The sequence below is a fragment of the Corvus kubaryi genome, unplaced genomic scaffold (genome assembly GCF_017639235.1).
Source record: "Corvus kubaryi isolate FWS band 111438036 unplaced genomic scaffold, C.kubaryi_AGA036_p1.0 split1-37296, whole genome shotgun sequence".
In the NCBI taxonomy this organism is placed as follows: domain Eukaryota; kingdom Metazoa; phylum Chordata; class Aves; order Passeriformes; family Corvidae; genus Corvus; species Corvus kubaryi.
In genome coordinates, this window is record NW_024582075.1 from 15,332,641 (window position 1) to 15,358,865 (window position 26,225).

Consider the following 26,225-nt stretch of genomic DNA (forward strand, 5'->3'; position numbering starts at 1 on the left):
GGTGTATATATATATATATTTAAAATTGCTAATGCCTCTGGAGTGGTTTTGATTAAAACAAAAACAACTTTCTTACAATAAAAGGGCTTTTACTAGTTTCGGAAAGATTTGATGCATACACCCTCCAAGTCTTTGGAAAGGTTTCTGTTTTCTAAAAATAACTTCATATATCATCTCTCTGTCCTTTATTAGGGATGCTGAAAATAGTGAAGAGCATAAGCAGTAGAAGTCTTCTAAAGCTTGTTTTACTTAATCACTTAAATTATATGAACTTTCATTTAGATGCAGTATATAGTTAGCTATTTACATATTTGCGCAGGAAAACAAATGAGCAATTTAACTCTATGATAAAATGCAATTTTAGAACAGCCTATAGTTATTGTTTTGTCCCACCTTAATAACAAACACCTGTTCTGGCTGTTCTAGGTATTCCGTTCTCAGCAGGTTGCAATTTCCAGAAGACATTCATTACTGACTAGTTTATATCCATGCTTTCATATAAAGTCCATGACACTAAATGTTTCATCTGTGTCTCCCTAATGTTTACCATCCTGAAGTACCTGCTTGGAGCTGTGGTATTTTCCATAGCTATCCTTTGTAGAGAGGTAAAGATATGAATTTTAAAACAACATGGTGAATGAATATTTATCATCATGTTTTTCTTTTTCTAATCTCTTCTACTTTGCCATAGCATGAACAAAGTGGAAGTTCTCTGTTAGAGTTTTATAGTTGAATATAGCTATATATAGCTGTGAATTTTGGTACAAATACTAGAAACTAGTCTAAGGTCTTCTTAGAACACTGGCTCTTTTCATGAGAAAACTGAGCACCTTCCTGATTCCGTATTTAGTCTTGGCATTTCAATTCCTGACAGTTCCTTACTCTTTTTCAGTAACTGAACTTAATGAATTTTTATTCCCAAATATTTTTTCTCTTGCAAGTTTGTCTTGATGTGTAAAATAGTGTTTTTAGAAACACAACCTGTTAAATTATCATACTATCTCCAGCACAAAAAAAATGCAACTATGTAACTAGACTGCATATAAAATCAATAGTTTTATTAAATTTGGTAAAGAGAGATAAATATTTGGGAAAAAAATCAAGTTTTAATGATTTACAAATAGATAAAAATTTTACTTTTTTACCAAAAGTATTTATTTCTTTTTCCTTGTATGATTTTCTGCAGCCAAAATATATGTACATATGGTATTCCAAAAATGCCTCAGCACAGCTTCTTTAGTAGCTAAAAGGTCTGTTTAAGGTTTTACTCCGGTTAAAAGATAAGTCTTTTAAAGAGGCAGTGACCTAGATATTATAATTCATATTCTGGCAGTTCTCCAAATGTTGAAGTTATTTATGTCTGATATTTTAAATATTAAACCAGCAGATTGATACTATCAAAACCACTGGGATCCTACCTCATTTTTTTGCAGTCATCATTTATAACAGTACTCCTTACTATGAAGAGTGCAGATCACGCATGAAACCTTTTTTTAGCCAAATGTTACCTAGATTGAACTTTTCCAGTATTTCTTACAGTTCAATATAAAACACACACACAAAATCAAAGAACAACCCACCAAATGAACAAAATCCACAAGGATTCATTTAAAATTAATTAACCATACAGGGATTGTTTGTTCCTTATATTAAAATAATCAGCAATATTGCCTTATTTTCAATCTTACTTATCTATGTTAATAGTATTTCCATTCACATTTGTAAGCAGGTTATAAAAATTAAATAGAAAATGTAAAGCAAGTTTTGTTTTTTTCAGGGTGAAGCTCTTTCAAAACACAAACCAATTATTTAATTCTAAACAAACATCATGTTTTTCAGAATCCTAGTAACAAGAAATATTATTGTACACTTTGATGCAATGGATAGCCACCCAAATTCGGAAAATATCCATTTTGTTCCCATGAAGTCAGCAAGACTAGGCAAGACAACTGGTATTGTTACCAAGAATAGTGTTTTCTGTAGACAATACTAGATTTTTAAGTGATAGGCTGAATCAGGAGTGACTATTCACCACTTAAGTGAAGTAAAACGGTTAAGATGGCAAACAACCAGAAGTATGAAGCTGAAATTAATTTAATATCTGCTGTGTTTTATTTTTTGAAAGGGCCTGTTGGAAGAAAGACCAACTAAAAACATACAACATAGAGCACATAACATTTTTCCATCACTGTATTCTAAAATCTCCCTAGTGTATTCCATGTCTTGTGTTTGATTACCTCTTGAATGACTCCCATCTGGGGAAAGAAAAAACAAACCACAGTATAAAACTTGAGGTACACTCATAGCATTAAATTTTCATGTTGACTTGTCTTCATGGATGAAGATGATGAGTAATACAAGAGTACCTTGATTGTTGAATTTGTCAAAAAAATCAGAATAAATTTTAAAATCTAAAATCCAATCTGTCCCAAACTCACTGAATTGTATTTCTCAATAAATATGAAAAAGACAGTAAAATAATTTAAAAATATATTTAGGAATAATAAGTATCAATTGAGAAGAAATTGGAACTAAACGTACCTGCAATTACTTGTAGAATCTAATTGTCATTACATGAAGAGAAATAAAGATCAAGTAATTCCCCCAGGGAGTTTAATTCTTGTGTAGAATGAATATGGCTAAAGACATCCACCTCTTGAAGCTTCACTGAAATTGTTGTAAATAAGAGTCATCTGTATATAAAATATATATACTATGTTTCATATATAAAGAACATATATGTCATGAAATCAAGAAAGCAAACTGACAGTACAGACCCTGAGTCAAATACAAGTACAAGATGATAGTGCAGAACAAGTAGCCCAAAGGTTTTTATAGCTCCTCAGTTAATCACAGGATTTACATTGTTTCATAACTCCAAACTCCATTAGCCAGGGCGGATTGCTAGTTTTGTGATCCAAGTATTGAACTGAAGGCAGGCAGCATGCAAGATGAGATCATCCAAGGCGTCATTATCTAAAAAACTTAAAGCCCCATATAATTTCAACCCTTAAAAAAAAATTATTTCCAGAATCTTAATCCAATCTCATTGGCAGTGAAGCTGTGATAGTCAATATTCCAATGACAGAGAAAGTGCAGTATCAAACTTGTGCCTGGAAAGGCTTGGAAAGGCAAATTTTCTTTTGAAGTTATGTCATTATCTTAATGTTCCACAGCAAAAGTTCTGTGAATAGCTAGAATGGCAAACCACTGGAGAAGAGATAGCCACTTACGTGTAAGAAAAACTCAAAGAAACAAGTATTCACTTGGAATTAAACCTTGAGTGTTTTCTGTTTCTGGTTTTCTGACTGATCAGAATAAGCATATAATACAGTTCTATGCAGAGAAAAAAGGAATAATGCTGTGTCTGTATTAAGCTAAGTCAAGATAAATATGAAGAGAAAAGTGGGAGAAAACCCAATGACTTGTTAAGTATTCTCTTACTCATGGAAGCTTGATATTTCTACATAATAGGAGAAATTTGTAAATGTGGCACTTGACTCCATACTTGATATTTCAGTGACTATAATTCTTGCTATGTAATAATACACAGATAATGATCTTGCCTTAAGTGTCTAGCATGACTCCTCATAAGTGCCACTGACAAGAGCTTTCCACCAATAACTTCGTTATCAGAAAATTGTGAAAAGATTTGAATTGGAAGAGAGAAGTTCCATCCGCCCTTCCAAGGGCAGGGACATCTTCCACTAGACCAGTTTACTCAGAACCCCATCCATCCTAGTCTTGAGAACCTCCAGGGATGGGGAGTCCACCATATCTTTGGAACAACCTATTCCACTGCCTCACCCCCCCTTACAGAAACTAATTTCTTCTTGGTATCTAATCGAAACCTACTCTCCATATCATCCTATCACTATGTGCCCTTGTGAAAAATTCCTCTTCAGCTTTCTTCTAGGTTCCCAGTAGGTACTAAAAGGCCACTATGAAGTCTCCATGCTGAACAGCCCCAGCTCTTTCAGCCTGTCTTCACAGGAGAGGTGCTCAAACCGCTGCGATCAAAGTAGCGACTCTCCTCTGGACTGGTTCCAACAGGTCAACATCTTTGTTGTGTTGAGGGTCCCAGACCTGGACACTCCAAAGTGGGGGGGGTGGTCTCAGAAGAGCAGGTCACTCTACCAGGGGGTGTAATATTGACTTCAGTTTTGGGGTCTTTTAGGCTTGTCTTCCTTATCAGCAGTGTTTTCAGAACCCTCTACTTCTTCTACACAGGAATAGGTGTGTTCAGGACACATGACACTATCAAAAAAATTTTATCTCTTTCCTTTCTTGGTGATAATTTCTCCTAAATTATTTGTAACTGTCATATTATTATCCAGTCTTTTCACTGAATGATATTCTGCACAGTGTGACTGCTATGCTCAATCAAATTCATTTTCAATACTGACTCCCACTGGTTATGCAGACAAAGATGATATAAAGCCCATAAGCTGACACACATTCTAAAGCCCAAAGTACCAAAAAAAAAAAAAAAAAACCAAAAAAAAAAAGACCAGGCATAAAAAAACCTCTGACCAGGCATAAAAAGAAAAAAATGTCTATAAAGGCTGTAATTAGGATTTGAAACAGAACTGGAGAAACACCACAAAGAACTTTATTCCAAAATTAGTAAATTCTACAGGATCTTACATCACTTGTTTGCCCTGCAATTCAAACATCAACTCTACCTTCTTAGGCAATCTTTTTCAAACTATGAGATGTATTTCTAGAAAAGTAAAGTAAATGAATAAAAATATTTAAAAATACATAATATACTCTGGAGAGCTATTATTAGAGGGAAAACATGATATTGAGTCTATGCAACAGTTTGAATACAAATGGTAGGATTAAGTTTTAAGGAGTTTACAAGATTAGTTCAGGTTCATCAAAAACATGAAATTCTAATTCCACAAACTTACTCCTTTTCGTAAGGCTTTGAGAATTTTTCTGACAGTATTGTAACTATATCAAGTAAACGAGAGGATACAAAGGAAGAGTTATTCTTTTTATCTTCTCCTGCAGAGGTGCTAATAGGAAAGAAGATGATATTGGTCTGCTTTATTTAAACCTAAATATGAAGTGGTTTTCTGAAAGAGTCAGAGCCTTATAAATACTGTTTTTGCAGGGCACTGCCTTACATGAAGTAAAATTATGATCATCTGTTGCACATTACATTCCAAAATATAGGTTGGAAAATTTGTCAAGTATAAGCCACTGATTAATGACAAAATTAAAAGAAAAAAAAACCAAAAAAACCTGTAATCCAGATGACTTGGATTCTTTTTCTCTTGTATAGAGATTTTACCCAGTCATTTACTGGCAACTGTAGCCATCTATTTAGCAATTCCTTCTTCTTTATATTTTAAGTCTCTCCTAAAGTTCCCAGAGGAATTGTCGTTTGGCGCACGAACTAGTTACAAAAATTTCAAATATGTAATATGATACGGATATTTGTATTCGTAGTGCCTGAGACCATCAAAATAGGAGAAAAATTTAAATCCTGTGTCTATACACTTCTTTTCTTCTGTCTGGAACTTGCCCATGCCTTACAAGTTTTTCTCAGTCCACTTTCAAGGAAGAAACTGAAGAGAAGATATTACAGCTGGTTAGGGGTCAGTAGCTCTGACCCAGGAAGAGGTGACCGGTCTGGAGAGATGGTCCCGAAAGGAATCGCCTTCCCGAGGCCCGGTGTCTTCCCTCAGCTGCTGGCAGGAGGGCCCTTGCAGAGATGTCAGCTCTTTAGTGATTGTCAGCTCATGATTTCAGCTCAGCTCTGCAGGGCAGCCTCCGGGCCAGACCAGAGAGAGACGAGAGGCTCGTGTGGCTGGTTCTGCACGAGGGAGCTTCATTGGTCTGTACTCCAGCGAAGGGGAAAACCAGGGACGAGCAGCTCTCCGCCCTCGCAGGGGCAGGGGGCTAGCTCTTATAGGGATACAGGGGGTGGGTGTCAGAGGGTAAAGGCCAACGGGTTACAAAGGATCTGCATAGGGTCTCCTAAAGGATTGTGGGTCTGTCTTTTCTCGCCGTGACCACAGAAGTGGTTGCCTTTCCAGGCTGATTGAGCAATCTCCTTATCTCAGCAGAGATCCCTCCAGGGCAGTGGCTGGGCATACCCTACAAGAAGAGAATAGCTTTCTTATGGAAAAAGTCAAGATTATGGCTTTTATACTATGTAGTTTAGCAAATTTACATGAGCTAAACAGATTTGAACACTTTCGGAAATCTCTTGTAATTGTTTGTGGTTTGTAGTAGATGAATTTCACTTCTGGCATATTGTATTAAAAAGTATATTTTAGAATGTCTCTTTCCTGATCTTAACTCCCTAATTTTTCTGACTTCTGACAGTGCTGGGAATGTGTCTAATGTACAGTCACTGCAACAGCAACAGTAGGGTACAAAATAATACCAGGACACATTAACAAGTCAGAACTGAAATGAGGATGACTGATGACTGTGAAAGAAATGTAGAAAACCATATATTGACTTTAAAAAAAGGGTTAATTTGTTTTATTGCTTAGTTGCATAAAAAACAGGGCTAAAACTTCAGGCAAGTATTTTTTTAAAAGTATGTTTGAACTTCACTTTCATGTATTTTTTTCATTTCTTTTTTATCTGTAAATTGAAGCACAGATTCTCCTAGCAGTCTTTCTCTCCTATGATAATACCTCACTTTATGCAGTGAGGTGTCATCAAAAATATTTTAGTAAATTGCAAAATCTTCTTACAGCTGGAGATTACATACAGGAAAAAATATTTACTTTCTCTCAATAATAGGGGAACTTTCTTTTTTATATAATTTTTTCTTCTAATCAAACTTGTGAATTTGTTTTCTGTGAAATATTTGCTAAACAATGCCAAATGTCTTCCTTTCTGTGCCCTTCTCTGAAAATGCTATTCTTTCTCTCTTTTGTAACAGGAGTTGAAATTCACAAAGTTGAGGTAGGAAACTCATTTTATTACTGGGTAATTTAACTAATTTACTAAAGCCAAGGGTATTAAAGCTTTATGATGTTATTCTTGTGATTTGTGTCTAGCAGTTATTCACTATGGCAACTTACAGAGAAGGTTTACAGTCAGCACAATATAGAGAACTACTGTGGATTCTTCTTGTCATTGGTGTGTTGGATAAGATTTTAATCTAAAATGATCAATTATTTTTATGTATTTATAAATAGTTCTGAAGTATAATGATATATTCTAAGTCCTGTCTTTCCAGTGAAGCTGAACTTTTCCTGTAATTTATATTTGACCTCTATCTGGAACTCAGGAAAATAGAAAGTTTTTAGGGAGCTATAGCTTCACTGGGCAGTGGAATACATTCTTTCATCTTTTCAAAATTGTCTTCAAACAAAAAGAGAGGGAAGATGGTACTCCTGACTAAAGATAGTTCTGAACCTGTTTTATCTACATAGATTCAAGATAAAGCTGGGTTTATCAGAACACACATATAGAAATCAGCATGTCTTTTTGTAACTATATCTCGCAGAATTGGAAACACCCATTAAGTGATATAAATGTCAAGTAGCTCAGTTGTTGCAGTGAAATTGGAGGAAAAAATTAAAAGCTTTTTACTACATCCTCTCAAAACTAAATTTTTAACTTTAGTATTTTGGCAATAATTTACAGTTCTTTATTTGGCTACATTAAATCTTATTTTATCAATGGCTCCTTAAAGGGCAAAGAATATTCATAATGTCTAACTTCTGTTGTGAAGCTTGACATCTTCAGGATGTATCTATATCTTTGTGGAAAAAATGCAATCTATATTACCATCTGTAAAATGACAAATGTTAAGAATAGATTTAAGTATACTGATAAAAACTTCATTTTAGATGTAAACACTTGACAGAAGTTATGCAGGTACACTTAGATAAGACACCATTTCACATTTCTGTGGACAAAAGATGACTTTCTCATTATTCTGTTAATTTTTTTTTTACTAGATTTATTTTTTTTATTTCTACACTCTACCCCAAGCTCCTACTTTTTTCTTATTGAACTATGAGGCAAGCACATTTTATACTTTTATTATTTCCTAATAAAGGGTACTTCTTTGTGCATGACCATAACTTTTTTCTTGAAAAATGCAATAAATAATCCCGCAAACATCAGCCAATACAACTTTCTCTGGCATGGTGGCAGTCACCTAGACTACTTTTTGCATCCATTTAAGTGCTGAATAGTTAACTGTGCACACACACAAACACACATATATATTATATATATATATAATATAGAAAGAACACCTACAGAATCTTTTTAGAGAATACTAAAAAGTAGGTTTTCACCTAGATTCCTTGCATACAAGTGTAAGAGTGTATAGAAGCTAACATTTTTCTCTGCACAAAGCTCATTAGAGTGCATTGTATCCAATGACAAGCGAACATCGCAGAGGTTCTTTGAGAAATCTCTCCACCTTACTGATACACTCTGACTTTAGATCTAATAGTTCCTCTGCTCCAGCATCTGAAAAGATTCTTTCAGGACTATTCTGAGTGGTTGTTGGAAGAGAAATTACCTAGAAAACAATAATAAATTCATGTTTAGAAATTAAAGAAGTCATAAGAAAAATAAAGGAAAGGGAAAATAGATGTCTTTAGGAGCTTGTATCTGAAAAAAAATTCCATTCTGGTTAAGAATCAGTGTTGTTCACTCTCTTATTCAAAAATGGGAGAAAGCAAGTGACGGTACAGAGAACAGGATTAAACCAGAGAGCAAGCCCTTTGCTTCTGGATGTGGGGTGCTGGTGGCCATCCAGAATTTGTCAAGAGGTCAGTTGGTTAGACCCAATTCAGATTCCCTCCAGTTTTCTGGCTGTGATATCAGTGGGAGGGAATCTATACCAACAAAGCAAAATCTTTAATGTTGTGTGATTTAAGTGTGAGACTATAGGGAATTAAGGAAAATGAAGTTTGGGTTGGTCATACGACCAGTAATCTGCCTGAAGAAATAACTGACTTAACCACTGAGCTGAGTCCTTCAGATCTAGCAAACCAGACTTCCCTCCCATTTGCAAAGGACAATCCAAGGCAGAATTTGCCTGACTATGGGGTGTATGAGTATTTTGAACACAATTTATGCTTCTTCATAGAAATATATGTGTGCCCTAACAATATTCTTTTGCATGTCACTCTTTATCTATATACTGGTGTTCTCTCTTCCATATATCAGTATCACATGACCACAACAGAAATCTTTAACGTGTAACAATGGATATTGTAGCAGAAACCAACACACATCTTAGACTAAGTATTCCAGGAAAAGCAAAAGTTGGCCTTAGTTATTATGAACAACTGCTTAGGTTTCTATTACAAGTAATAGATTTAATTGTTATTTAAAACCTTCAGGAAAGAGCAGGTTTAGCTCACACACAACATTATGAAAATTAATGCTTTCATGTCTTTAGGATCAGGACCGGTGTTTGGGATAGGAATTAATCCGTTAGTGATGATGAAATATCAGCATACAAATTCTATACATAATTATATATGTGTATCTATTTTTATCTCACAAATTCATTAATCTTAACCTTTTAACCATAATAAAAGCCATTAACTGATTCAAATAGTCTCTCTGCTTCTACATCCTGTAGATATCTTTAATGTTATCATTCTCAAAAATACATTTACAGACAGTTTGGGCAGGTGTATGACTGAAAAAGGTCAAAGTGAAATACCAGCATACTTAACAAACATATTTCTGCACTCTGTCACAAAAATCCTTTTGGTTGCATAGCAACAGCCTTTTTAATTACTACTTGCAATCTAGATTTTAATAATTTAATTAGTATTTTTCTTCATTAACTTGTTTCACCCAATAAATTTAATGTATTCAAGTCATCCTTATTTTTAAATGGTCCTTTTAACCTCCCTTCTTTGTCCTTCCAGCATCTTTGGATATGCAGTAGAGACTAAAATCTCATTAATTCCATATCCAAAACCACAATCAAAAGGACTCAGCCTTATGCAATAAGCAAAGCGACATTTTAGGTAGTCTTTGTAGCTGAAGTTGTTGGAGCTCACGTAAGCATTAGTGAAGTCAGTCTGGGTTCATAAAACTAAGGCTTTCAGAGGCTTTCAGAGCCAAAACTTCAGTGACATGTTTAGAGTGGCCTGCCTTTAGTGGTAGTGATGTTAGTGCTTTTGAAACAGTGTTTATCTCATATTATTTAATCTTAGGTAACTACAAATATAGTTCCTTATGAAAAATCCTCAGCTATTGCTCTGTATTAAGGCATTGCTGAAAAGCTGAAGCCTACAAGAACCAAGTACTCTGAGAATAATTATGTGAGAAGGAAGGAGATATTATCTCAACAGCCGCAGAGCACATCCATGTTTACTTTAAGGAGCTAAAGCAGATTCACAGAGCAAGTCAAAGCTGACAGCAGAGCTAAGGTGGTATCACTACTAATAGCCAAGGTTTTCCTGCTAGGAGGGCAAAAATACACGGCAGCAGACACCAAAAAATTCAGCCTATGTCTACTGGGTATGAGGGAAGAAGATAAAAGAAACATTCCCTCTTAAACAGTTTTCTTAGCAGCAGTGACTTCTGTAATGGCAGGCAGCAAGAAATTTTTAGTCGGCAGGAGCATCTATGTGATATCTGTTGTCTATGTCCCTATCTGTGCCTACATTCTGAGATAGCATCTGTTGAAGACTTTAATTTTTAAACCTCTCTAAAATTTTAGAAGCATTTATGTTTTCATTAACCATTTATATTTCAAAGAAATATGCTTCTCTCTTATTCCCCCAAATTAACTTTAATCAAAATTCAAATCTGTATATGATAGACTTAAATATCTGAGTATCTGAAACAGAATCTCTTTCTGGTAGACATGTAAGTAGTTTATGAAAGTGGTCTGACATATTTACCATTTAAATATTATTTACTGAAATCTAAAAAGATATTGTTTGATTGGGTAGATTTTCAGATCCAGAAAAACTCTTTCCCTGATCAAAAATAAACAGTTGTACTTTAATGATTTCTGAGCAGCTGAATTTGAGTAGTGCTTTCTTTCACTACCTGAGATATTAATCTAACATAATTTTTATTACTTGTATGTTTAAAATCTTTACAATGTTCATGTCTGTTTCTTCACCATCCAGTGTTACATATGCACTTCCTGCTTTCTCATCTACACTGTATTTTCATAGCAATTTTGAGATTATCATGCATCATTTTAAGACATTTTACAGGTGATTTGTTAAAACAAAACCACCAAAGAAGACAACCTTAGCCTTGTGGGCAAAACATAAAAAAATTAAACTCCTTGGTTCATTATCTCTCTCATTACAACATGTTTCTCTAAATAGGATTAATAGAGTACCTACCACAGGTTTTCTGCACTGATTGCACATGAATTGGTGGATGCTAATATTCAAGGACATTAAAACAAAAATAAAAGAAATTAGATGCTTTCAAATAAGTGATACTTTAACGTTTGGTCCCATAAAATAAAATAAACATTACAAAAAATTAAGACTATAAACATCAGGAAGATGGATAAGTTGACACACCATTCTGCATATCTCTGTTTAATAATATTATATTTCATTTCCCATGCTAAGAAAACAGCCATTACCCAAAGCAGCCACTCGTAAACAGCCATTGTGAGCAGATTGCATCCTTGTTGGTGGTATGATGATTGAAATAAGTTTACCAGTCTTTTATGAGGAAATACCAGATGTATAAAATACCTATTAATCAACTCACTCAGTTTTGCAAACATCAGTTTTAATACCAACAGCTATCAAAGAATAAATGGAATAAGAGGAAAAATATCAAAGAATTAACAAAATGGCTCAGCAATGTTGCACTGCTTGCAGTGATGGAGGTAAAAGAGGTAGCAGTCTAGCCTAAAAGGATTGTATCTTTTGGACTTTGCTTACGGACATTGATGTCGTGGTTTGTACTTGTCTGTTTTTGAGTCTCTGCAATACCTCTCCTATAAACCTGCTTAAAAGCAACTTTGTGAACATTAGCAGAAAGGGACAGCTGCCCACCAGTCTCTCAGATATCTGTTTCTCTTCTGTAATAATTGTAAAAACAATTGTCAAAGACTAGTTCTGTGTTTGTGCAATAGGATTCAAAGGCATTACCTGTCATACAGCAAGCTGAGCTAATGAAACTATTTTTGTTTCCTGGACAAGTTTAGATCTTTCATTCTCTTTTTTTTTTTTTTTTTTTTGGAGCAAGGGGAGAAGTGGTTTTGTTTGTTCAATATTATTAAATGCTATACAAACTAGGACTTCAAAGCTACCGCAGGAACATGGAAGAACCAATGACATGGATAAAAGAGTCATGAATTTGAGATTCATCCCTGAAATTATTTTTTTATTTGTTTGTTTGTTTGTTTGATTTTTATTCAGAAGAGAGGTAAAAATCTCCTGGAAAATTTTTCTGTTCGGATTGCAAAACTCTGCTCAGTCATACACAGTTTCTATCTACAATCACTTCCATCTATGCAGAAAATGTACTTAGCTGGTGAAAGAAGACATAGAAAAAGTATGGATTCATCAGCTGCCATTACTTAGATAATGATGACAGCCAAAAGAGCTGTAACACTGACTAGCTGCATTCAATCTTTATGAGTGGTAGGAAACCTGCACTGCATTGACCTTTGGTCATAGACTACACACACACACACAGTCTTTTTGCACTGCTTGGGGCGCTAAGAGCATGTTGGAATAGGCAACTCAGTGGAGTGACCAAATTACTCTTCTGACTCTAGCAAAGCCAGTTTAGCTTATATCTTTTTCAGCTAGTCGTGCAAATAAATAGGACTGGTTTGGCAAAAGGAGACATATTGTGTTGGCACTGAAGGGGGACTGTCTTCAGATCACCTCTAGGTCTGTTCTTGTTTTAGTTGCATTCTTAGAGCACATTTTCTGGTTATTTCTATTTAAAAGACTACAATGCCTCCACCTTATGAGTCTGACATGCAAAAGCACCACTATGAGATTTCAAAGATAACCAGAGTTGAGAACTTACTTTTACTCATTACTTTTACTTCGAAGCCAATAGAACAAAAACATAATTGCAGGCAAGTAAGGCTGTGAAAACACCAGTTTACATCTCAATTACTAGCATTACTTAGAAAAATATTTTGCTTATGCCACAGGAATCTTTGAAAAGAGCACACAGATAAATCAGTGAGTTTGATTACAAATTGTGATCAATCTATATCTGAATTTGAATGTTTCTTTATTTAAAAAAAACTGTGTGTACAAAAGGCAAACTATCAACAATGTGCCTGATATCTTTGATTCAGTGAAAAAAGAGAGGGCATATTTCAATGAAATACTTTTCTGACAGGAGAACACTGAAAAGGGAAAATATATCCACATTTAGCTAACTGATTAACCAATTGAAGCACTGGCATTGACCAAGGACATGGAAGGACAAGGATGTAACTTCTGATAAACCTGCTCAGTGGCAATAAAGATTAGCTCTGTAAGACTCCTGGCACTGAAATCAATACTAATCTGTTACTAAGGAACAGCTCATCCAGTCAGAAGTTACATGAAAGGCTGGTAGCCTGCCCTTTAAGCCATATGCAGAGATGTATGACATGCGTACAGTTGTTTGTAGAGCTAGAGAGATACATAACTTTTAAACATTGTGGTACCTCATATAAATTTTTTTTTTGCATGCAGTTTTTGAAGTTTATGGCAAGAAAAGGAGATGGGGCTGCCAAGTTCAGTGAGTTGGACACTGCTGATTTTAGATACTTTGACTATTGCCCGTAAGAAGAGAATCTGTCTCACATTTCTATGCACATTCACAATGCTACTGCCTGTGTAGGTTCACCGACTCCTTGGATGAGTACAGTTAAACATGAGTTTAAACATTGACAGGAACATAATTTACTATTCTCACCACTGCAAGGCTATATACTTTATAGCAGTTTGCCCCACCCATCTTGGTATCATTCAAGTTGTGGAACTACTCGGCAGCTCATCAGAGAAGCAGAGCCCAGTAGGTAGCTGAGGCAATCACTGATGGAGTGATCACAGAAAATCTTGTAGGTGAGATTGTTGTGCTGCTGTCAATAAGGAAAGCCAGTTCCACTTTCATCTAGAGTCTTCACCAGATTCTTGGTGCACAATAACCCCTTATTTGTCTTGCATCTTAATCTCTTTATTCCACTAAATACACAGTTTTATAACAGAAGGAATTTAAAAACATAAGAAACTTCAGAAGCATTTATTGGCAAAATAAAAGACATACTAGATAAGAAAAGTGAAGAGAAGGCATATTAAAGGTGTAATAAGTACTGTTTGAGTGATATCATTTACTGACCTCTTTCCCCTTATAATAATATCACTTCTGTTCCCTAAATGACAGTATTTTGGCTCACCGATATTCTAGAGCTATTCTGCTGGATAGCATGTGCAGTCATTGAAAAATATAATCCTTGCAATGAATTAAATGAAAAACTAACCAGAAAAGCAGTACATATTACAAGCATAATAGCTGGCTTGAAAGTGTATCCTGGGGTTTCAGATGATGTCATAATCTGCTACAGCAAATTTAATAGTACTGTTGCCTGGAAGCTAAGCCATTATACTATGTTTAATTTCACTAAGATGTAAATTACATGGTTCAGTGTTGCATAGAACTGGCTACTGCCATTGTAGATTCTTGTACTTGCAGCTGCAGGAATTCTAATATTTATGGGGATTTTGTTTAGCTGTTAGTCTACAGCTTTTATAGATTTTGAAAAAGTAATATTTTTACCCTCCCTTATTTGCTATTAGTCCATCTCACCTCTGTGTTCATCTCTTTTCCAAAAATAATAGCAGAATTATAGGCTCTTTGAAGTATATCAGTAAATATCCAGTTCTTGAAGAAAAGAAAAACAATACGGCTTGAGAGTGACTTCTTACCTAAAATCAAATCACACATTTGATTTTAGTGAGCCTTCAAATCAAAAAGAAGATGCTTTCCTTACAGAGTAATAGCCAGCTTGGGTATTTATATTCCACCTTTTATGGTAACTGCCAGAATGAAACTTGAGGAAAAATTCTATATTACCGCATGACTTTTACCAGAAAAAAAATATAAATAAAACTTGCCCCAAATAAGTAGATCAAAACTTCTGTTGTCATCTGAAACTTGCAGCTGAACTACATAGGACAAGAGCCTAGTTGACATCCATGAAGTGTAACAGATGTGTCTTTAAAGTAGTACGACATATTTTGTACCATTAAAAGCTAGTGCAGTAATTGACTATTAGCATCTAGACATGAACTTTAATATCAATGATTTATTGACAACCTGTTACAAGTACGGTGATATGCAGCAATGAAAATGCTATGAGGGGTTTATTGTTTGTTCTTTCAAATGTTGGTTAGTTAAAAAATTCTTACCCTTGCACATCTATATATTTTTCTCTCTGCACTTGTCTGTGGGTGGATAATTTACCTATCCACGATGCTTGCCAATTCCATGCTTCTGACAACATAATTGATTTTAGGCAGGCTTATGCATACATGGGAAATTAGTGAAAATTTTAGATTAGCTTTTAAAAGCAAGTATTGTTAGCAAAGGGATGATTCACAACAGAGATATGCTTGAGAAGACATAAAATAAGTCAACAGAAACTGGTGTCAGTTATAAGCCACACACAATTAATAATAATCCAATCTTTGTTTTGAAAACTTAAATGCAAATATGAATATTCCAGTGGCTCACATTTACAAAAATGTGCCCATATTTGCTGCTTTCAGAAGCCTTTTTTCACACAGCAAAGCCAGTGACTAGATTTTGATTCTGGCCATATTTGTTCACTTATCTTAATTGTTATGATCTACTGGCACAACTTCCCATCTTTATATCACAGCTGTGGTTTAGCAGTCATTCAGTGTCTCTGTGAGAGAAGGCATACTTCTGTCGGTGCTCTAAATCATTTCTGAGATTACCAGTCAATTTAAAGCAGAAATGAAAGTGCATTATATCAGAAAAAATATTCTAAAAATGGTCATAAGATCTCTTTGAAATTGTCTGAATTTGTCTTTGAAATTATCTATACAGGAACTTGAAATCATGTCTTGGAAAAATTTAGCAGAGTTTTGTCACATGTTTGAATAAAAACATTAGTGTTTTGTCTTGGGACCAGTGTTAAGGGATTTTTTAAGGCTGTTTGCTCCTAGAAGCTGCTTTAGGTAGTACAAAAAATAAAGGTCTTACAACTTTAACTAAGGCCTCTCCAAAAAAACTGTAAGCAACCCTAAGCAATAGTTTCCTCTCATCTTCACTTCTGTCATTTGTAAATTCTAATGAGCCTACGCAGAAAAGAGTCTAAAATGCCATTTTACTCTTGATTTCTATTCCTTCTCTTACTTCTATAGTAGCCTACTTAAGGTAGAAGAAAAGTTGTGAGGAAACAGTATCCTGCAAGTTTCTTTCCATTGTCTGCAGGGAAGCTACAAAAGGGAGTACAAGCTACTTTTATATGCAATAAATGTACACCCACAGTCACTGATGAAGAAAGCAATAAGGATTAAAAAATTATTTTATCTGTAAGACTCTCCATAATGGACACCACCTGGAAAAGTACAATGGGAAAAAGCTTGGTACAAGCTTGGTACCTCAGCTTGGTGCCTCAGATCCATAACAGTGATTTAGGGCAGCTGGAGACATCAGCTTCAGGATTCAGAGCATTAAAAATATGGCTTGTCTGCTCCCCTCATGATACAGGAGGGGAAAGGTAGGAATTAATATCTACATGGCAAATGATTGTCTACCGCTCTTACAATGCATTTAACCATTATATTGTAGAAATACCAAGAGACTACAGTTTGCTTTTGAGTGCTACAGCTGAAATTAAGTGAGAGAGGTACCAATACCTGAAGCACAATGGACTGTGAAATTTGTTGCGTTAGAGGAGCTGTTTCTATGCTGTAAATGGATGAAAAACATCCCTTCAAAATCCTCATGCTCTCCCTTTCATTTGAAAGAAGAGAACTTGCAAAATATGAGGAAAAGAAATGTAATGCAGTCATGGAAGTAGTAGATTTTTCTCTCATTGCAGGTTTTTTCATGTGTGCGTTTTGGTAGTGTTGAGTGTTGTTTTAATCTAAATAAGGCATCTGATACTCTGTTTGCCAGAATTTTAAGAGGTGTGAGTACTTAGACCTTCATACTCAGTGAGCATGTTATTCTAAAAACAAAATGGCAGTGTAAAGCAAGGAAACGTCAGGATAGCCAAAAGCAGCTTTTCTCTCCTTTTTTTTTCCCCATAGTAGGAAAACATTTACTAAATCAAAACTTTGAAAGGAAAAACGTAGGTACATGGAGGTAATATTTTGTTTAGTTCCTGTTTTAAAAAAATTTGTGAATCACTGATGCTTCTGCTTTATATAACAAAAAAAATATTGGAACTTAAGAAATTATTTGAAAGGCATATCAGTAACTGTGAAATGCTCAGGCACAGTTAGCTTTTTGTCTTTCAGAACTAAACTTACAGAAACTGTAATTATATGGTGAGCATATATTTTTTCAACTTCACTGAATATTTTATGGTATTTTTTTCAATATTCATCTGTATTCTGCCTTCTGAAATCTAATCTCCAAAAAAAATTTAAAGTAATAAAAAAGTGAACAACCATGAGCATAAACCAGCAACCCACACCCATGTGCTGCAACCTTCTGCTCTGAAATGAGAAACTCATGGACTATGTATAAATCCCAAACCCTTCTGTTTCTCTCAGTTGCATGGTTGACATGCAAAGTCCACAAAAAAATTATATTTAACTCAAGACTATTCCTTACCCCAAAGCTGAATCAATGGATTTTGTGTCATTTTCCATTGTTTTTCACTAGAATCAAGATCTCCAAACTGTAAACTGATTCTGTAACAATATTAAATTCTTACATATTGAAATACACTTAAACACTTGACATATAAAATACAGTTAAATAATAGATGATAATGGCATACCACTGTGGATTAACAATTTGTTTACTTCACAGATCCATGTTTCAATGGCACATGCAGAAATGTTGTTTAATTTTTACTTTCAGTAAAATTATATTTGGATACCATACATAAATATATAAACACGTGTATATATGCATAGATACGAAACTGGAGAATTAACCTTTAGGGTTTTTTTCCTAAAATGGCTTCTTTCACATTCATAATACTTTGCCTAGCTGGAGTATTGAGATATATGTAAAATTTATTATTTGGAAAATTAAATTCAAAGTAACTTCTCTATAAAAAGGGATTTTTAAAAACCCCAAACTTTGCAAGCATAAGCTCAATCACAAGCCCTATGTTTTGTGTTTGCATTGCTAATTTATCCTCATCTTATTGAAAATTATGGAATTTTGCACATCCTTTTTAGGCTATTTCAGTATCACATTGCATTCTGTCAATGTCTCATTTGAGCCTAATGTTTTATTCAATATCACATGTATAGCACTATATAAAAGTAGTGATTCTAAAAGATGAGCGAAGCTAAAGCATTTTTGAAATTTACAATGGGTGTTATTTTATCTTTATTTCATAACTTTCGTAATACAAATTGGTAGACTAATTCTATTTTTATTATTGACTAGTTTGATTTCTATTTTTTGAAACAACTTATACTTCTGGATAAGTTTTGTGAAAGTATGCTAAATCAGTCAGAAAAATGTCTAATTTTGTCACTGCATCCCCAAATACCCCGTTGTTCTTAATATCAAAAGTATTTCTAAGTTTTCCATGGGAAATGTTTGAAAAATTATGACATGAACAAGGTGTTTACTTTGGGCCAGTTTACTTTTGGCCCAAAGAAATTATGAAAATTAATAGTTGCCAAAGTTTCTTTTTTTAATAGGTGATGTAAATTCAGAGACTAAAAGAGTTAGAAGAGATTTTAATGGTGCTTATAGAAAATTTAATAACTGATATTGTATAGTGAAATATTTCAGGTTTTCTTCGTCTTTTTCTTATTGACTAAAAAGAACAAAGAATGAAATTATGTGTTAGAAACAGATCTGATTTCTTTGTTTCTTGTATGAATTCTTCTAATTTCTTCCCCTTTCATTATGACATGATTTTTCTACTAAACCATGAAAAGGTTTGTTATTGGACATCCTTTATATCTCAGTTTGTTATTAATAATATTGTTATTATGCTTCTTCGGTTACATAAGAACAGCAGAAATACCATAGTCAAGCAGAACTATACTCTGTCTAGTGCAATACTTTTTCCTCTGGGAGTGACAGTAGTAGTTCATTCCATGCATTCGTAGTCATAGAATCATAGAACGGTTTGTGTTAGAAGGGACCTCTGAAGATCATCGAGTCCATCACCCTGTCACAGACAGGAACACCTCCCACTAGACCATGTTGCTCAAAGACCCATCCAGCTTTACCTGGAACTCGTTCAGGGACAGGGCATCCACAATTCCTCTGGTCAACCTGGTCCAGTGCCTCACCATTCTCACAGTGAAGAACTTCTTTATGTCCAGTCTTAAGACATAAGTTTTTATGTCTTAAGACATCTTCTTTCAGTTTAAAACTGTTACCCCCTGTGCTGTCACTACAGGGTTTGGTAAAAAGTCTTTCTTCATCTTTTTTGTAAGGCTCTTCTCTACAATAGAAGGGCATACAATAGGCCATACTAAGGTCTGCTCGAAGCCTTAGTAACTTCCTCCAGGCTGAACAACCTCAATGCTAACAACATATTTTCAATAGGAGAATTATTCCATCCCTCTGATTCTTTTTGTGGCCCTCCTCTGAACCTGCTCAGAACTAGAGGCAGCACTTTGCCTTGGCCTGTTGCACTTTGTGAACTTCTCATGGGTCCACTGACCAAGCCTGTCAAGGTCCCTCTGGAGAGTACTCCTTCCCTCTGGCAAATCAACCATGCACTAGCTTGGTGGCTTGGTGTCATCCTCAAAGCTGCTTACTCATTCCAACTGTCTATGTCATTTAAGAAGATCTTAAATAGCACTGTCACCCGTATGGGTCATTGAGAGACAGCACTCATTTCTGGTTTCCACTTGGACCTTGAGGCATTGACTGCAATTATTTGAAAGCTTTCTTCCAACCAGATTTTTATCCATCCAAGAGACCTTCTGTCAAACCCATCTCTCCAATGCTGCAGACAGCATGTGAATGGGACCTTTACAAAAGCCTTACAGAAGTCTAGGTAGACTACATCAGTTGCTCTTCCTTTGTTCATTGATGCAGTTACTCCATTGTAGATGGTCACCAGATCAGTCAGGCATGAATTGCCTTTCGTGAAGCATGTTGGCTGTCTATAACCACCTCACTATCTTCCATATGTTTAGACATGTCTTCCAAGATGATTGCGCAATCATCTTATTGGGAATGGTCTGGTCAGTAGCTCCCAGGGCCATCCTCTTTACGCTTTTAAAAAATTGACATGATGTGTCCTTTTTCCAGTCCCTAAGGATTTCACCCGAGTGCAACTACTTTTCAAATATGATAGAGAGCAGGTTAGCAATTTTGTGTTCTAGTTCCCTCATGATTCTGGGATGCATCTGATCTCGGGCTGCATTCCTTGCCTACTTCACAGCATGTACATTCACAGAATTAAGAATGTTAGAAGACATGTTCCTACCCATACTCTTTAGTATCCATTTACCATTTTGTCTTAAGTTTGTTTCATTGTTTTGTGAATTTGTGGATACAATTTACCTCAGTAACCTTCTGTGGCAACAAATTTCTGAAGTTTATTATTGGTTTTATAATAATCTTTTAAAATTATCTCTTCCTCTTTCAAACTGATATGTCCCTCCTCTTGCCCTGTTATTAGTGAGTAACAGTGCTCTCTTCATCTTATGCTTCACCTTCTTGGCTCAGTCCATAGTCAGTCTCTGTCTTTGCCTCCTCAATAGCAGACCTGCAGCCTTTTTAGTCTCACTTCTTTAAGTTCTATTATCTCTCTCATTTTAATGCTGTATATCTTTTCTACTCCCTTTTTACCTTTATGGAAATGCAGAGAACACAGCTGCATAAAGTAGTCACAATAAGAACATATCAAGATTTTATATAACACCAAAATGACAGCCTCTATCCTTTTCTTGTTACACCTTCTGATTGTGATGAGCATTTTCCTGTTTGGCATCCCATTTGTGAATGCCACTATGCAGAAATTACAGATTTCAGAAAGCTGTCAATGCTAATTCCAAGATATCCCTGCTGTCATTCCAAAATCAGCATCCTGTAAGTACAGTTTTGATTATTTTTTCTCTAGAGATTTTACATTTGTCTACACTGAAATCTATCATCGTTTTGCTTTCTCACTCAATGTTGTGAGATCCAATGTGTTGAGGACTTTTTTCCATCAGTAAGGCATCTGGCTACCCAAGACAGCTCAGTCCTAATGGCCTTCAAAACCTTAGAGGTCACTGAAAGACATTAAACAAAATTTATCCCCACTACAAAACCACTGGCATTCACCAGAATATTACATAATGTCAGTGTTCTCCAGTCTGTGCAATGTCCACTAAAAAGTCTGCTTTGTGATTTATCCCTTACCTGCTTTCACGTCTATAAAAGAGACAGTTCCTCCAATCTTAAAATAATTCAGTTTATCAAAACATAATCATCTGGCAACAAAAAAAAAAAAAATCAAGGGTATTAAAAATCTGAATGTGTTATGATCACTGGATAGTCTTATCCACATGTTGCTTAACAGCTTTCCAAACCTCTATCAAGCCATTGTAGCAGCCATTCCCATTTTAGGATCTGTGCTGGCTCTTTATCACCAGACTGCATTCACCTATGCAAACAGTGACCCTTTCCTTTTACTACTGACCCTTTGATGGGGTGAAGTCAGAGGTGTTTGTTTCTAGTTCTCAGGTGCTCTCTAGAGCCCTTCTGGCAGGTGCGAGTGACTTCAGTTTTCATCTAGCATCCTCTAACGAGTGGCTTTTGCAACAAGTAATTTACACTCCTTAGCAAGGAACTTGACAATTTCATGTTTGAGTTGCTTCTAGTTTCTTACGTTAATGCCATCCTATTCCACCATCCAACTCCTCTGTTTGGTCTAATTAATCAATAATTTTCCTCCCAAAGACTGGGGAAAACAGAGAAATCTTTCCAAAGTTTTCACAAGCAAAGTCTGGTAGAATGACCTGTATATTATCAGTGTTCAGTACCCCTTTCACACAGTTTTCATCAAGTACTGATATTGATTTCCTAGATGGACACCTTCTTTATATATTTAATATTTTTCTATCACCTTACTCCCTCTTCTTTCTTCCCAGGAATTCTCTATGTTTGGGAATGGAGGTACAGTCAGTTCATTACATGTCCTCTGCTGCTCCTTCTTCATCACACTCATCCCCTGCTCCAGTCTGTGGTCTCTTCCACAGGAGACAATCCTCCATGAACTGTGAGTCCTTTCCACAGGCTGCAGTTCTCCACGAACTGCACCTGCATAGGTCCCTTCCACCAGGTGCAGTCCTTCAGGAAAAACTGTTTCCCCTGATGGGGCCACAGACCCTGACAGAAAATTTGGTTTAGTGCAGGCTTCCCTCAGAGTCACAGACTCCTTATATGAGAGTATTTGACCAGATATTTTTCTTGTATTTCTGAAATGTTTACATCTGGACTACCAGCAATCTTTTAATGTAGCTGTTCTTCCGAAACAAAAATGGTTTCTATTTTGATAAGAATGTTTTCTGTCAACATATATTTGAACATTATCTTATATTGTTCAAATTTCCATTTCTTTTCAGTCTATATTTCCCCTTGTAGGAATGTAGTCATTTGAGTCAATAATCATTATTTGTGCTAGTAATACTAATATGCAGATATATATGTTTTCTAAATCTATTATTTCAATTAAGAGGATGGACATTCTTGATGGTCCTGAGGCCTTTGCAAAATATAGAAGAAATATTATCCAAAAGCTTGTACTTAAAAAGAAGGCTAGGGAGGGGGGTGAGAAGCAGGAGAGGGAAAAGATATCTGCATTTTTAAAATAATTCTATGTTCCTTCCATCCCATTAATTCCTTAAATTATTTTTTCATTCATTTTTCCCATGGCACATTCATCACTTTCAAAAAGCCAGAGTCCAAATGAACCAGATGTGCTGAACGTGCAAATAACTGAAAAATAGGTTTCCCTGGAAACCAGATTAAAACCTTCAAAACAGCTCCACCTCCTGCTCAGCTTCCCTATCCCTTTTAGCAGTTCAGTAATAGCAAATCAAGACACTCATACCCAGATTGTGCCCTCCACTTACATGAGCAGGGGGTAACCAATTCAGGCAGGATTCAGAAAGGAGAGACTTCCATTTCAGTATTTTTTCACTGTTTTATTCTTTGTAAATCTGTAACTCTTCTGTAATAGCAGCACATGGAATGGGTAGGATAGGCATTTTTGCAGATGGTATCAGAAAACAGCTGCCATTCACATTGTCCCTTGGCAATCCCATGGTTAACTGTGTCGAATATCTACTAGAAGACCACTCCAATTAGCACTCATTTATCTGGAATCCTTTCCCCGGAACTTTACATTGCTGTTGCAAGGCATTTTGAAATTCAGATGGGAACTAAATGACTAACCAGAAAATTCACCTACCATCATCTGCTAGCTCTTCTCCCACATATTCTGTACTGTTCTGCAGATGCCAGAGGTGTGGGAATGAAGGCAAACCTCTTTCCTTGACTGCATCCTGTCTCTTTCCATGATTCTCAGAAGTTTATGTACCTGAGTGGCCTTGGTCCTTGCCAAATAAAACTCCTAGTACAGTACCTCTGTACAATTACATTGCTGGAACACATTAGCATAAATCTGACCCTTTGTGCTCCTTCATGTAGCACCAATGTGAAGGGAATAATACAGCCTCAGTGGACACTCTACATTAAGTGGCTCTGTAATCAAGAACCCTTTCCCTTAATATAATGATCTTTTCTGACCTTGCAAATCTTGTATTTTACAAACCAACAGTACTGCAGTGTAACTAGGGAAATGTTGCAGTTACAATAAAGTTCAATAAAAATTTTCATCACATTGTGAAGCAATCATGACTTACCCTTAGAATGAGGAGAGGAGACCCTTTGATGCATTGCTCCTGTTTTCATTCCTCATCTGATCAGGGAGAGGTGGAATAAATCACTGTGCTTCCACCCAGACTAGAAGAAATTTCTGAAGGGAGAGCTGAGTGAAGAACACTTATTAAAAATTGTTAACTGAAATGAACACAAGACAGCAAACAACAGAAGTATCTTGCCCTGTTAATGAGATGCTGCTATCTGGATTAGTCTGTATTTCCTGAGTTTCTAATTAGTTTTCATTTTATTAACATGCTAATGTTAATATGATGCATTACTTTCAGTTGTGCAGGCATAAAGCCAGTTTTGAGGAAACTGGACTTCCAGAAAACAAAAGTAGGGAATCAATGAATAAGTAATTTACAAAACTACTCAGCCTAACTCTACACCACGGAGACAGAGTTTATAATCCTTTTTTTTTCAGTATGCCGCTATAATTAACAATGTGCATATGATTGGCATTAGCAGTGATTTCCTCTGGAAGCTGACACTTAGTTTTTATTCTGATCTTCCTTCTGGTAGAAGCAAATATTTTACCTGACTGTTTCAGCAGCGGTTTATCTTTTGAATACAAACACAAGACAGAATATCTGATACAGCATCGGATGAATAAAACACAGAGACCCCATTTCTCCTGTCCCTTAAAAAATAAATAAACACCTACAAAAATACGTACTTTGTGGGGAGTAAGTTCTGGTTCATCAGAATGTAAAGCACCTTGTTTAGTCGACAGTAGTAATATTGCTTGGACTTAGAGAACATTCGTATTGATTCATGAATATTCCAAAGGGATAGATTAATCTTTTGTGAACCATACAGCTCCGATGAAGCTGTTGTTTAACACACTAAAGTGCCAAATTCATCTTCTTTTTGTGTAAAAGAACTTCCTATAATAAAAACTCTTTGCAATAGCAATAAAGCATCTCTGTGGGGAGTGTTTATTATGAAGTGTTTGCATTTTGAGATAGACATTTCGTCATATATTACACAGCTATCTAAGGACACGAGTGTATGGCAATATCCTCCATTCAACTATATAGCTTAATTATTACTTGGGATGTTCTGTCTATATATTTATCCAAGGATAGATAAGCAATGCATTTATTAAACTTCATAATCTTAATGACTTTTATGGTGTTTAACATCTTCTGTCAGTGTACACAAAAATTGGGCAGATTGTCCACCACACATACTAAGGTAGATAGGCTAGTAGATGAATAGGTGGGTAGACAAAATTCAGTACAGGTAGAAAAACTGAGTTGTTGCTATCAGAACTTTTACAGAGAAATCTGTGCCTTGTATGAGACAATAAACACAACTTGTCCTGATGACCCAGAGCTCTGAGGACTAGACAGCCTCATTGAGTTGCTCACAGTGCTCACCCAATCCTGTGTTCTAGCACAGAGCAGATCTGACCCTTCTGGTGCCCAGTGATCTAGCAGGCTCAAAGTGACTCATATGAAACAGTACCTTTATTCTGGTTCCATACCCTGACTGCAGCTACCCTCTAACAACAGCTGTTCTGCAAACAGACACTTTGTTCCATGGGTTAGCAATCTGTGAGACTCCAGGTTTACCAGTTGTGTAGCACTTGCATATAGCTTTCTACATGAGCTTGTATGCAGTTTGAATAGTGCATGCCTGTGCATGTCATGATCTCTATAACCTGATACCAGTTTCTGTACACTGACAATGGCCATACTTGGCCATAATGCCATCAATCTTCATAATATTACTAGAAAATTATCCATGAAGGATACAGACATAAATCTGAATATTACTCTGTGAAATAAATTGTGTATGAAGGCTTAAAATACAAATGTTTCTAGATTTGTAGGTGGAAAACTATCTACCTGCATATTCAATTTGCATACCTCAACCACATGGCATTTTCTTTATTTCTTTCTTTTTTTCTTATTTTCTTTCTTTCTTTTTTTCTTATTTTCTTTCTTTCTTTCTCTCTTTCTTTCTTTTTCTTTCTTTCTTTTTTCTTATTTTCTTTCTTTCTTTTTTCTTATTTTCTTTCTTTCTTTCTTTCTTTTTCTTTCTTTCTTTTTCTTTCTTTCTTTCTTTCTTTTTCTTTCTTTCTTTTTCTTTCTTTCTTTCTTTTCCTTTCTTTCTTTCTTTTTCTTTCTTTCTTTCTTTCTTTCTTTTTCTTTCTTTCTTTCTTTCTTTCTTTCTTTCTTTCTTTCTTTCTTTCT

The 26,225-nt window shown here is 35.5% G+C and overlaps 1 protein-coding gene across 1 annotated transcript in view; it reads left to right on the forward strand.

The window, feature by feature from the left end:
* PTPRD (protein tyrosine phosphatase receptor type D) overlaps positions 1–26,225 on the forward strand; it is a 1,187,501-nt gene that overhangs the window by 615,751 nt on the left and 545,525 nt on the right. The window contains exon 8 of the mRNA XM_042012906.1: positions 6,914–6,936. The gene's annotated coding sequence lies outside the window, so the exon portion shown is untranslated. The remainder of the gene's footprint in view (positions 1–6,913; positions 6,937–26,225) is intronic.